At 41.9% G+C, this 12,975-nt stretch overlaps 1 protein-coding gene and 1 non-coding gene across 4 annotated transcripts in view; both read right to left on the bottom strand.

Annotated features, from left to right (window-relative positions):
- AKAP11 (A-kinase anchoring protein 11) overlaps nt 1-3,558 on the bottom strand; it is a 47,267-nt gene extending 43,709 nt beyond the window's left edge. For 2 of the 3 annotated variants that reach the window (XM_031466056.2, XM_064493124.1), the window contains exon 1: nt 2,835-2,946. The gene's annotated coding sequence lies outside the window, so the exon portion shown is untranslated. Of the gene's footprint in view, nt 1-2,834; nt 2,947-3,425 lie in introns of those variants that run through there. The other variant, XM_031466057.2, reaches the window with a different exon arrangement.
- A 6,730-nt stretch (nt 3,559-10,288) lies between these two features.
- On the bottom strand, nt 10,289-10,353 carry LOC116157324 (small nucleolar RNA SNORD64). The gene has a single exon (XR_004141352.1). It is a non-coding gene; the product is annotated as a small nucleolar RNA SNORD64 (small nucleolar RNA).
- Between the last annotated feature and the right edge of the window lie 2,622 nt (nt 10,354-12,975).

Genomic DNA, 12,975 nt, shown 5'->3' with positions numbered 1-12,975 from the left:
AACCAAAGGTATGGGGAAACAGAAACGAGAGCTTTAAAGAGAGCCAATCTGAAAGAATTGGAAACAGACATTACAGAGTAACAGAGACAGAAGCCCATGTCATGTGCTCCCTGAGAAAAACTGGCAGAGTAAACGGCCTGAAGATGTTCTGGGTCCCAGGATGCTGAGCTGGACTTCAGAAGCAGTCCTGCAACTGTATGACAAATGCCCTTTTCAAATAAGTTCATTCCAGTGGTTTCTGTTCCTTGCAGCCAAATAATGCTCAAGCCATTAAAAGAGGTCAAAGAGAAAAGAAAAAACAAAAACAAAACAAACCCTGAGTAAGCAGTTACTACGTGCTTCATGATAATCTGAAGTTAAGTCTCTGTCGTGTCAGGAATGAAGAAGAGATTCAGTACTATCAGTGAACAGATTGCCAGACTCCCAAACTCTACACTGTACCTCATTTTCATTCAAGTAACATCCAATCTGTTCCAAATCACTATGCCATTTATCTTTTTTTCCCCATGAAACATTTTCAGATTAATCCAAAAATGTTGACTTCTCTCCTTTTATCCTGCCCAGTGTCTAACCCATACATTTCACATGCCTATATGCTAGTAAATATTTTAGAATAAAATAAACTCTTACATATAAAGATGAGTGGCAGAAAGAAGATACTTGGATCTGTTTGCTCTGTTTTTAAACTGATAAAGTATTTTTCTTTCCCTCCCTTCCTTTACCAGTTTATACCCTTAACTCAAGCCCAGGCTAGCTTACATCTTTTCCTGACCTGTCCCACTGCTCCTTCCCTCCAAACGGTTGACTTTACTACTATAATGCAGGCCACTTCACAGAAGAACAAATTCAGCTTGCCTAAATAATTATCCTACCGAAAGTGACTCCAACTACTTTTCAAAGGCAAAATGAAGCAACTGTCTACATCCTAAAGATCTGAAACCCTCGCCAAAAGGTCATAAAGGTTAGCAAAAAATCCTGGTTTTCTATCCCTGAAATTCAGCTTGCCAAGATCGAATGGCAAGGAATTTTTTAAAAATCTATGCAAGTTTCTTCTGCCCATTCTCAAAAAGACTGCCTAACTTATCCACATCTTCTCCAAGTATACACAGAACTCCACTGCGTATTTACAACTGGAAATTTCCCTAAGAATAACCTAAAATGCATGGTTTGATTTGGTTTGATTTACTTTTCCAGACAGTTAAGTTCTTGGAATTTTGTAATTTTTAATTTTAAAAAATTATATAAAAAAAAAAGACCTTAAATGTACTATCCTTCTTCTAGCCTTGAAAGGTGAAGAAAGACTTCCAGCTCCAGACTTATCCCAGGAGTTCAGAAGCTAAAGAATTTCTCACTGTGGTTCAGAGTCTTCACAAGTCCCATATTCTGAACAACGGGGTATTATCATTAGCCTAGAAGTAAACCACTAGGCCCTTATTAATAATGCAGCTGTGTGGGTACAGACACTAATCGCTAGTTACCAGCTATGCTTGGAAATCCATTTGTTCTGACTTCCTTACATTCTCTGATATCTTACAGACTGCTGTTACTCACACCTACCACTACGAGTGAAATTCACTGGCAACTCTTGGGTCATTTCTGCCAACAAGACCATAAAAATGCATGAATAACCAAGGTACTACTTGAAAAATGTGACTGTGTATATTTAAACACATTCATTTAAATGGTACTATTTTAACTGACACTGTTTGGGCTGGAAACTGGGCTGCCATTTACTCTAAAATCATAAACAAGATACTAAAATCATCTTTGCAGTGCTGAGTACCCTATATTTTCTGAGTAATCCATGTTTTCTATTTCGAGACATATCAAAATTAGTATCTATGAATATTAACATCCCTAACAAGGTGGAAAGAAGCTAAGGAAAGCTTACAAGTTTTGCAAGGGACTGAATAATTAGAAAGCTGAAAATAACCAGAATTTTTAATTCCAGTCTGCACTAAGGCCATTAGAAATGTGTCTCAGCAGCATTTCTCACCCTGAGATTTCCTTCACATCTTAAGCTAAACCACCTCCAGTTTAATAAGGTTTCAGAGGAGGGGGAAAACAGAATGGCTCCCACGTCATACCACTGTGGTGGTTTAGATTCTACTGCCATCGTCATTTTGCCAACGTTTTTAACACTTTGGTCACATCGACTTGTTTTTTATAAAGCAGTTTAGGTGCCTGGAATAATAGGAGTATACTCCATCCGTTTGGAATACGGATGGCCAGCATTTATGCCATTTAACAGCCTTGGAGACAATCTGACAGCGAATCCAAATATCAACACTCCGTGGAGCTGCTTGACGCTTTCCGTTTCTGTCACAAGATTTGGGCTGTGCCTGGTTCCAGGGCTCAAGGGTTCTGACAGTGAAGGATGCTGTTCGGGGACAAAGTGCAACGTCCTCCTCCTGCATATGCTCCGGTGCGCGCACCACGAACACAAACTAAGCACACGCACCAGTACGCACCGAAGGGCCCCGGCTCTGAAGACCTCCCTGGGGATGGAAACTGAGCTTGTCATTCAAAGGGGCTGCTGCTCCGCCGCCACACTCGGACCCCAGGAAGACCCGTCTCGAGCCCGAGGACACCCCTCCCCCCAACCAGCCCGGTGCTTTGGGCTTCCTCCCTCCACCCCGCTCCTCCCGCCCTCCTCCCACCGCTGTGCGAAGGCGCAGCTCCTGGCAGCCCTGAAGTCAGAGCAGGGACTGCGGGCAGGCGGAGGGGCTGCGGCGTCCGAGCCGGGCCGCTCCATCCACCGCGGCCCCACTCCCCCGCCGCCTCCCCGGCCAACAGCGCTGCTCACACCGCGGGCGGGTTCGCGCCCGGCTCACCTGGGGGCCGCAGCCTCCGCAGCTCACAGGCATGTCACCGGCCCGCAACGACCAGCTGCGCGAGCTGCCGAGCAGGCGGGCGACCCCACCCGCAGCGGCCCCCAGCCCTCCCCCCCTCCCCGCCCCGCGGCCCGCCCCCGCCCTGCCCACCCCCGGCTTCCGCCGCTGCAGCTCCAGCCCGCAACACCTCCTAGTCCTCACGCCTCCCACTCACTCTCGCGAGAGGGTGGCGTGCCTCTCGCGAGAAGAACTCGGCAACCAAGCCCGCGCAAAAGTGGGTGGGCTTTTAAAAAAGGAAAGAAGGAACAGGAAAAACCTTCCCACGTGCTCCGGGGCAGCTAGCCGAACGGCCCCGCGCATCACGTGACCACGTCCGGCGGCCTCTCCATTGGCCAGAATCCGCTCAACCGTGGGAGCTTTAAACTCGAGGCTGACCTACGAACCTGCGGCTGACGTCCTGCGCGCTTCCTGGTCCGTTACCTTGGAAACCGTTTAACCCTTTCCTCTGGCAAAATACCCAAGTCTTTCTTGGCTTGCTCTGCAGGTTTGGTTTCAGGCCCTACCTCCTTTTCTTAGACCCCTCGGTCTTACCGCCTGGGTTCAGCTGGGCTCCTTCCTTGCTCCAGGCTAGCTGTGCCTGCGTCTGTTTCCCGGGGCCCTTCTCAAAGCGGCAGCCCCACCAGATGTGCCGGCCCTTGTAGGGCTCATCCTTTCGGGGGTGGCTCCGCCCATTCTCCCCAGCATCTCTAGGGAGGACCACTCACAGCGCACCAGCCCAAAGGCCCTATCCTAACCTCAACAATTAGCATCAAGGGATCTCCGGGCCCTAGTGCTCACCCTTAGGTTGTTACGTGGTGTCGGAGTCGGGAAGTAAAGCATTGGTCACTGACAAACCAAAGCCCTAGATGAAAAGCTAATATTTAATTATTTCAATTTAGAATCGGAAGGACTAGTCTAGTGAAGTTGCAGCCTCCTCGAAGACACCCGTTCCTCATGGGTGGAAATACCTAATAGATGAGAAAGACATTTTTTAAAGTGTATCCTTATTAGGAGTTTTGCCCTACTTGGGAGAGAGGGGCAGGGAAGAAAGGGTACATTCGTATGGTCATTTCTTCATTTAACAAATTTTTGTTGAGCTCTTACCTATGTTAGACACTACTCCAGGCTCTCGATTGAGCAGCCTCGAAGACAGATGAACCTAGGTTCTAGGGAGTTTATGAGGAGGAGGGGAGAAAAATATCTTGTTTGTGTTAAGGTCTATGCAGAAGAAATACAATGAATGATGTGATGGTGATTGCAGTTGGGTGTCCACTTGAGGGATGGTCCATTTGAGGAGGAGACATTTAAGCAGTGGTTTGCATAACAAGCACGCATATATCAGAGGGAAGAGCATTCCAGGCAAAGGAAACAGCTAATTCAAAGGGCCCTAAATTGGGTTTGAGGGGGAAGGTTTGAGGAAGTATGAGGAAATAAGTTTAGAGATGTAAACAAGGATGGGTTAGATCCTGTAGGGCTTTTTAAAGCCAGTAAAGGAATTAGGGAGTTTATTCTGAGTGCAGTGGAAAGTACTGGAGAGTTTTAAATAGGGGAGAGACATCTAAGGTTTAATTTTTTTTTAAGCTCCTCCCTGCAGAGAATGGATCTTAAGGAGGCCGCAGAGGAAGCAGGGAGAGTAGGATACTTATAATCTATGTAAAAGAGAAGCCCGAAAATTTTAATTTCCAATGACCTTGACATTCCTATTCTAAAATCCATTAGGTCAGAGTCCTGGTTCTGTTTGCTGCCTTTTGTTTAAAAACATCTAGATACTCTTCAGTTACTGCTATTGAATTACATTAGGGGAAATAAATGAGAAATTTTGTTCCTTGGGAAAACGAATGGCCCAAAAGGAAAGTCACCTTTGATTTTTTTTTTTTTTCCCCTTCATTTACAACACACAGATAACCACCCTTTTCTGTCAAGAAGTCAGTTCTAGGAAAAAACAACATAAAATGATGTTCAATGCAGATATTATTTCTAAGTACAAGATTTGAAAAGATAGAGGTCGAAGGCTAGAAAATGGAGCTGTTTCACTAAGTGAAACAAATCAGGAGACTTGAGTTCCAACTGGAAGAACTCATTAACTGGTGACTCAACCAAATCAAGGTACCTTATCATCCCTGAGTCTCACCTTCCTCATACATAAAACAAGGCAATTGAACTAGCCTATGCCCAAAGTGGTTAAGCCTGAATTACACTTTGTCATGCACATGCCAGCAAGACAGAAGCTGGAAAGGGAAATGGAATGAATTTTTATAAAAACCTAACAGAGTCAGCATCACAAGACAAGTGAACTTGGGAGAGCTCGTGGGCGCGTGCGTACACACACACACACACACACACCACAACTGAGGAACCATGACACTGATTAATGCAGATGCCAGGAATGCTTCCCTAAGAAACCTTGGCCTTCTCAGAGTGTGAAAACAGAAGCATTGCCACCTGCTCAATCTCATATTCCCTTTCTCTGTAGCTATTTTGAACCTATGTAGTATTTAGTAAATAATGATTCACATGTTCCTAATCAAGATATAAGAAATAGAAAATAAATGTTTAAAAGATCTGGGGCATGATCTTAAAGTTAAGCTCACACCTTAGTTTTAATGAAACTAAGATGCCAAGAAACATTATAGGGTTACTTTTTGAAAGGAAAAATGCTAAATGAGAAAAGGCATTCTTTTAACAAATGCAGACCATTCTTTTAAAATGTTGAGAGTCCAGCACTCTTTTGAGTGCTGTTTGCAGTCCTTATAATGATTAACTGTAACAGCTGCTTGAGACTGCTGATTTAAATGAACAATGGGCTCAACTCTACCATTCTAACATGTTTTAATACAGTCATAAATCCTCCCAACTCACTCCAGCAAGACAGTCACTGGTCTCTCGTTGCCAGCTACAATTATTTCAAGTCTAGCAAATATAAAGCGAGAAGAAATTAGGATTGAGACACATTTCTACAGATGTCTCAAGTTCCTGGATTCTTTTTTTATTTTCTTTAACAGCCTTATTGAGAGAGAATCCACGTACCATGCAGTTCACCCATTTAAAACGTACAGTTTTGGGGGGTATAGTCACAGAGTTGTGCAGTTATCACCAAAATCTAATTTTAGAACAATTCTGCTCTCCCAGAAAGATACCCGATACCACTAGCAGTCAGCCTAGACCTCATCCACATCCCTAAGCAACCACTCATCTGTTTTATGTGTCTGTAAATTTAACCTATTCTGGACATTTCATATTAATACAATTATTCAATATGTGGTCATTTGTGTCTCCATTCACTTGAAGTTTCCAAGGGTATTCCATGGTGTAGCACGTACTGGTTCTTTATTTCTCTTATTACTGAATAATGATTGTGTGGATTTAGCACTTTTTCTTTATCAGCTTATCAGCTAATAGACTTTTGGGTGGTTTCTACTTTTTGGCTATTTGAATAATATTGCTTTGAACATTTGCATCCAAGTTATGTGTTGATGTAGCTTATTCTTTTTTAGTACTTTACAAAATAATATATATCCAGTTTACAAAGTCCATTTTTTTTCCTGGCACAGTTATTTTGCACTCTATCGCCAGAGGGTAGGCATTTCCATGTGGGTAATTCACATCTGACCCTGTCACTCCCTGTTTAAAACCCTTCAACCGCTTACTAAGGTTCTACTCCTGGTCTACCTAACTTTCTCCTCTGCTCCATCATTCTCCTCCTCAGTCCTTTCCATTTCTCAAAATAGGGCCAGCCCCTCCCTTCTTCAGAGCCTTCCCACAAGCTGCTCCTTCAGTATTGAATGTTCTTTCTCTCTCCACCCAGCTTGGCCTCTGAATGCCCACCAATCCTTCAGCGTTCTGTTCTACCCTCATTTCTTCAGGAACTCTTGTCCTAACTCCCCAGACTGAGTAAGCTCCTCCTTATCTAGGACTCCCTCCTTTTTCTTCAAAGCATTTATCAACTTAATTTTTATTTGAATGTCTATGTGGTTAATGTCTGTCTCCCTCCCCTGCTAGTCCCTAGCTCCCTGAGCAGGAACCTTATATACATGCCTGGCACGTAGCAGATGTTAGTAGTTATTCAGTAACTAGTCATAGAAAGAAGGAGAGAAGGAGGGAGGAAAGAAAGAGGTGTTCTATTTTTCCCTCTCTTGCTAGAATTGAAGTAAATTTTAGGCCCAAAATAGAGCCACTCAGGCCCAGGGTGCCACCTCAGCAAACCAAAACTTAGGTAACTTTCATGTCGCTGTAAATTCTCCACTATACCAGAAACACAGGGTATCCAATCAGCCAGTTTCCAAATGCCAAGCCATCTCTGAGCTCTCTGTTTATTTCAATGTTCCTTCTCATCCCAAGCAAAGTTGACTATGCGGCCCCAGCCAATCAGATTATTTCTATTTTGCTTTTCTGTGTTCTTTATTCTTGATCCTATAAAAGCTTCCTGCCTTCCACTGCATTTTGCAGTTCTCCAAATGGAGACTGTCCGCTTTAAGAGTTGATTTGTATCAGCTAAATTGTTTTCTTTAATCGATTTTGTAATACCAGGCATCTTCAGGAAAGTCTTGATAAATGTTGTGAGCCAAATCTGTGCTGTGGTAAGTGGGATTAATAGAGAGGCCTGTCCCATGCTTGAGATGGCATAGCAGGGGACACACAGTTCCCCTGTCCATACAGAAGGGGATGTGGAGAGGGGAAGGCCAGTGGGGCACTAGGGAGCCCAGGCAGCAGTGTGACAAGTCAGAGAACACAGGCTGTGTCTAAGTGCACCTAACATCGTGCCTTGGAAAGCCTCCCATGTCCCCAGGGCACATTTTAGTGGGCTGATTTCTAGTAATCAAGTTGGTGGCTGGTGACATCTTCTCCAAAGTAATTTTGTCATCTAATGGAAATATTACTTTCACTTTTTGCCTAGCCTAATGGAGCCAAGACATTCAGGTTGTGTGCACATGAAAGGATTATGGCCCAGCCTGGATTTATGATTTGTTCTTGATCATTCGGGGCACTTAGTATGGTAGTTCTGACTAACATTAGCTGGTTCACTCTGGTTCTATCTTTCCACAGAACTAGGCGTGCTCCACAAAACTAGCTGCTCAGTGTAATGATCCTCCTAACGACCTTTTGACTACAAAGGCAGGCATCATCTTTCCCCAGGAGCTCCTCTGACAGCCAGGAGCACATTCCATGTCGCTTCCTGTTTGAAAACTTGAGTCTCCCTTTGGCCCACTTGCTGAATTCCTGTTTCCTGCCTGAGTGATGGCCCCAACTGGCAATTCACTTGTAAAAGAGAGATGTCAAGTCCTCCTCCACACTGCTCAGCGGGGGGATTTTGTTTTTCTTTGTTGTGATAAGAAATCAATACTCACTCATTATGTAGAACATTGGAAGATACAGGAAAAGATAATCAAGCAGACCACCTTTTTCCAGCGGCTGCTTCACATACATTAGTTTAACAATACTTAATAAACCAATGTAAACCATTTGGAAAGTGGAAAATATGAAAACTATAATTTCATCAGCCATTTGAAAACATCAAAATGCTTTTGAAATTCAAAAGATGCAGTATCATGATTTTGTGTTACGAGCATGTGTATTACACTACAGTCTGTTAAATCATTCATCACTTATACACTTGCCTGGCTCTTTTGTAATAAGTTTCTTGAAGGAGAGAAATTCATCTTAACCATTCTTATAACATGATACATAGCAGTGTTTTCATACATATAGTAGGTGTTCATTAAATGCTCAATGACTGCTGCAATGACTCTAAGTGTTAGTAAACAGTACAGATGATAATTCAAAAGTGCCACTTCAGGTTAAAGACATCTTGAATTAGCAAAATAAATGTGAGTGCTATCATACTCAAATATAATAATTTTTGATTTAAAACATCATGATCATAACATGACTTAATTTACTGACTTAACTTCCAATATGTAAAATACAGACATACTATCTTTGAAAATACATATAGTGTATTATTGTTTGGCATTCAAAAGCAAGTAATCATGTCTAAATCTAATTACTTCGTAAGAGAGTTTTTAAAATATCATTGCTCTGCTGATTTTAAATGGTTGATGTAGAGTTAATTATAAAATAGAAGCACAAAGTTGTATTAAAAAAAAGTTACATTACAGACGTTTTTAATTCAAAGAAGCACAAATGTAATCAAGCATTTCAAAAGCATTTAGTATAAGGTAATGGAAAAATAATTTACAAAGCAATCTATATGTACAACTTTTCAAGGATGTGTTTTTGCAAAAGATGAAATAGACTTCCTCTTCATGTGAGCCAACAACATACGTGTTTACTACGTAAAAAAAAGGATATTAGATGCCTTACCCTGGGTTCGGTATCTAAAGGGCAAGGGAAGTCCTATGAATATTGTCATCACCTTATGACAAGGTAAAACAGATCCTGGAACAAGTTGTTCTTGGGGCTGTCATTCCTTGTTGCTTGGCTGCTTTGCTTTTCAAATGGAACATTAATTAACCATGCAGATAAGAGCATTCTTATTCAATGGTTCACTCACATGAAATTCAATAGAAATATCCTTATATGATTAGATCTTTAAAAGTAGGTAATACTCATGTTTGCATGAAACATGAATATTGCTTACCTACTTCTGGCCCAAGAAGCACTAAACATTGTAGTAAAACTTGAGGCTGAAAAATAGCAGAACTTTTAAGATACCTTGAATGCTTCCTACGCTTGGGAAATTCCTGTTCCATTTAGAATTTTAAGCCATGATACTGTGCTGGAGATGTCTAGTCTAGCCCCAATACTAGTTTTAATCCCAATTTGTTTTGGATTCCTTGAGGTTGTCCTTGAACAGATTTGTTCCTCTTCCTTATAGTGGAAACCATGAAATCAGCCAACCTTCTGGAGGACAGTCTAGGCGTCCTCATTGCCAGTTCTCATGAACTCCAAAGTAGCCCACCATCTCTGGTTTGTTGATTTACTGGCCTACATCACTTGATGGTTAGCACGATCTTCTTCCTCTGATGGATGTGGCTACCAAAATATAAACAATGCAACCTTAGGCTACGTGAATGCTATTATGATGCTCAGAACAAATGAGGTTGGTGGCCCAACTCTGCTCTAGAGCTAGTCAGCCCACATCTGCATTAACCAAGTGACATATGACCAGAGGTGAGGGAATTAGAAAATATGTCAATTTAACCTGTTGGTATTTCACTCGGAGAAGGGAAGACCCACGGGGATATAATAAACCGAAGTTGAAAGTCTGTTATACAAGAAATGTCTTAGACGTCTCTTCTTCCAGAGGGAAGGGAGTACATTTGGGGGAATCAAATATAAAGGGGAAAATAGCTAGCAGTATCTTTAAATGGAAAGAGTTATCTTTATAAATAGTGCTTGTCCAACTTCTTGGGATCTGTGCAATTTATTTTTCTATTTTTTTTTTTTTTTATTTTGGACTTCAGAGTACTCACATTGAGCTTCACTTCATCATGCTCATGCAATATATTTTTAAGATACCATTCAGAGAGCCCAAATTTGTAAGGGCCAAATCTCTTACTTTTCATCTTCTATCCTTATCTCTAAATTGACTTTAAAATTCTTCCTTTTTAATTGTGCCCTTATCTCGCATTTGACTATATAAGGTTGCTATCCTTATCAGTTGCTGTAACGAGATTCTTACAAAAACCTTGTTATCTTGAAACATCATGCCCAAAGGCAGGGCATAATGGGTGTAACAAGATTCCTGCGGAGCTCCTGTTCAACAGTTTAATGGTGTGTAATTCCCGCTGTCTTTTTCAGATGGTTAGTAGCTGTTCTGAAATTTCCGTGTAAATGCCTGATGAAAATAAGATGTGCAGCCAAATAAAACTTGATAGGGTACCACACTAACTTTCCTGTATGGCTTGAGGAAATGCCATTCCTTTATGGGAAAGAGAAGTCAACATTTTACAAGGGACTTTTTTAGTGTCAACCCCCGGGCCGTGTGAACTTTAATATCAGTCTGAATTTTTTAAAACTATTCTTTTTTTTTTAATTGACATATAGCCAGTTTACAATGTCATTTTCTGGTGTACAACATAATGTTTCAGTCACACATAAACATACATATATTCCTTTTCATATCTTTATCATTATAGGTTACTACAAGATATTGAATATAGTTCCCTGTGCTATACAGAAGAAACTTGTTTATCTATTTTATATATACAAGTTAATATTTGCAAATTTCGAACTCCCAATTTATCCCTTCCCACCTCCTTTTCCCCGGTAACCATAAGATTGTGTACTATGTCTGAGTCTGTTTCTGAATTTTTTACAACCATTTTAAGTTATCATGACCATTTCTTGCTCACTTGACTTTCTGTGTAATTCTAAGGATTTAACTAAGTTCCAGGAGGAACTAAAGTCCTCAGCTGAAGTCTCCTGAAATGTACTTTATCCTGTTTGATTCTTTATCATTGTTACCTCTCCAAGCTGGCATCCACTGAAGTGCCGGCATTTCTACCTGACCTTTACTGAACAGGTCAATGCAGCTTTCTGCTACAGCATACCCTCATTAAAACATGACTGGACAGTGCCATTTTGCAAACAGACAGCTCTTTCTGCAGAAATAACTTCTGCTTCTTAGGTGCCATACGGACTCTGTATACCAATGCTTTCTGCTAGGACTTGGCAAATGCTTCCCCTCCTTGTTTTTAACGATCTGATTCACCGCCTGCACTAAGGACAGGGTTTCGTGACACCACGATGTTCCATCCTCTGATCCAGCCTGTATTCGACCTCCTGTCCCTCATCCCGAAATGGTAACAATACATAAAGAGAGCAAGCAAATCCCCTGCCTGCCCTCAGAGAGAATTCTCTCACAAATTACTTACATGTCATAGAAGACTGTCATGAATCCTGTCCTCTGTTCATTTGTTCACTTTGGCCAAGTTAAGGTTCTACTTGCTTTGACTCATGACTTCTGGTAACTGCATCAAAAAGTGGGAGTAATAGAATGGAATGTTGTACAAGATACCCGCAAAAAGAAACACCTGCTGGAAGAAGCCAGAGGCTTTCTGCGTCCCCTGCCAAGCATTCCGCCTCCCTGGGCCGCCCTCATCGTGGATTTCCTCACTAAGCTCCCTGCCTCTCCGTGATGTAACACCAGCTTTGTGCCTGCTCCAGTGACCAGCTTCTCATTTCCACCTCTGCCAGGAGCCCCTGGGATGTTCATACTGATTATCTTTTACCTCTACAAAAGCATTAGCAAGATTGCTCTGGTCTGAGGACCACCCCCTGTATTTATATTCAGGGTCACTTTACATTCTGTTTGTGCCTCATACAATCATACGCAATCCTGGTATAATCACAGTTTGTTTAAGGTTTTGTTTGTTTGTTTGTTGGGGTTTTTTTGGTAGGGGTAGGTAATTAAGTTTGTTTGTCTAAATGGAGGTACTGGGGATTGAACCCAGGACCTCGTGCATGCTAAGCATGTGCTCTGCCACTGAGCTATACCCTCCCCCCCTTAATCACAGTTTTTGTCTGTTGTTAATGCTTCCTTTCTTTCTCAAAAAAAAAATCACAGTTTGTAAAGTAAATTCTAAATGACTTCCTATTTGTATCCTGCCTTAGACAGAAGCCTTCTTTACCTGCCAGGTCAAAACAGACCTGTCCCAGGATAGCACCCCAGACTGCTGGCTGGACAGAAATAACCAGCCACCCCCTAAAGCTGTATCTTCAGCTCCACTCTTCCCATTACCAAGATAACTACATGGTCATTTCACCTTCCCACCACTTAATTTGTTTATCTCAGTGTCACCCACCCTATTTCAGAATATCAAATGTTCATGCACTGTATTTTCTAACTAAGGAACTTCTTGGTCTTATTTTTCTTTGTCAGTGTTTGTAGCTGTAAAATATGTCAAGGAATTCTAAGCCACAAAGGATAACTGACAGGCTTTCTCAAGGAAGCCAAAGTGACCTTCAAATGAGATGTCAGCAGTGGTACCCAGGAGCAACCCTACCGGCATATTACTAGTCTCAATAACATCTTGGTAATTTCTCTCCCTACAAACTTTCACAAAGCTGCAGGGCACCCTTCTCATCTTCTCAGTATTAAGCCTATCATATAGGTGACCTCCAACTCTAGTTCCTCAAT

This window comes from Camelus dromedarius, chromosome 13 (assembly GCF_036321535.1).
Source record: "Camelus dromedarius isolate mCamDro1 chromosome 13, mCamDro1.pat, whole genome shotgun sequence".
Taxonomy (NCBI): Eukaryota; Metazoa; Chordata; class Mammalia; order Artiodactyla; family Camelidae; genus Camelus; species Camelus dromedarius.
Note: the sequence above shows the minus strand (reverse complement) of the source record. Positions and strands in the feature narration are given on the sequence as shown.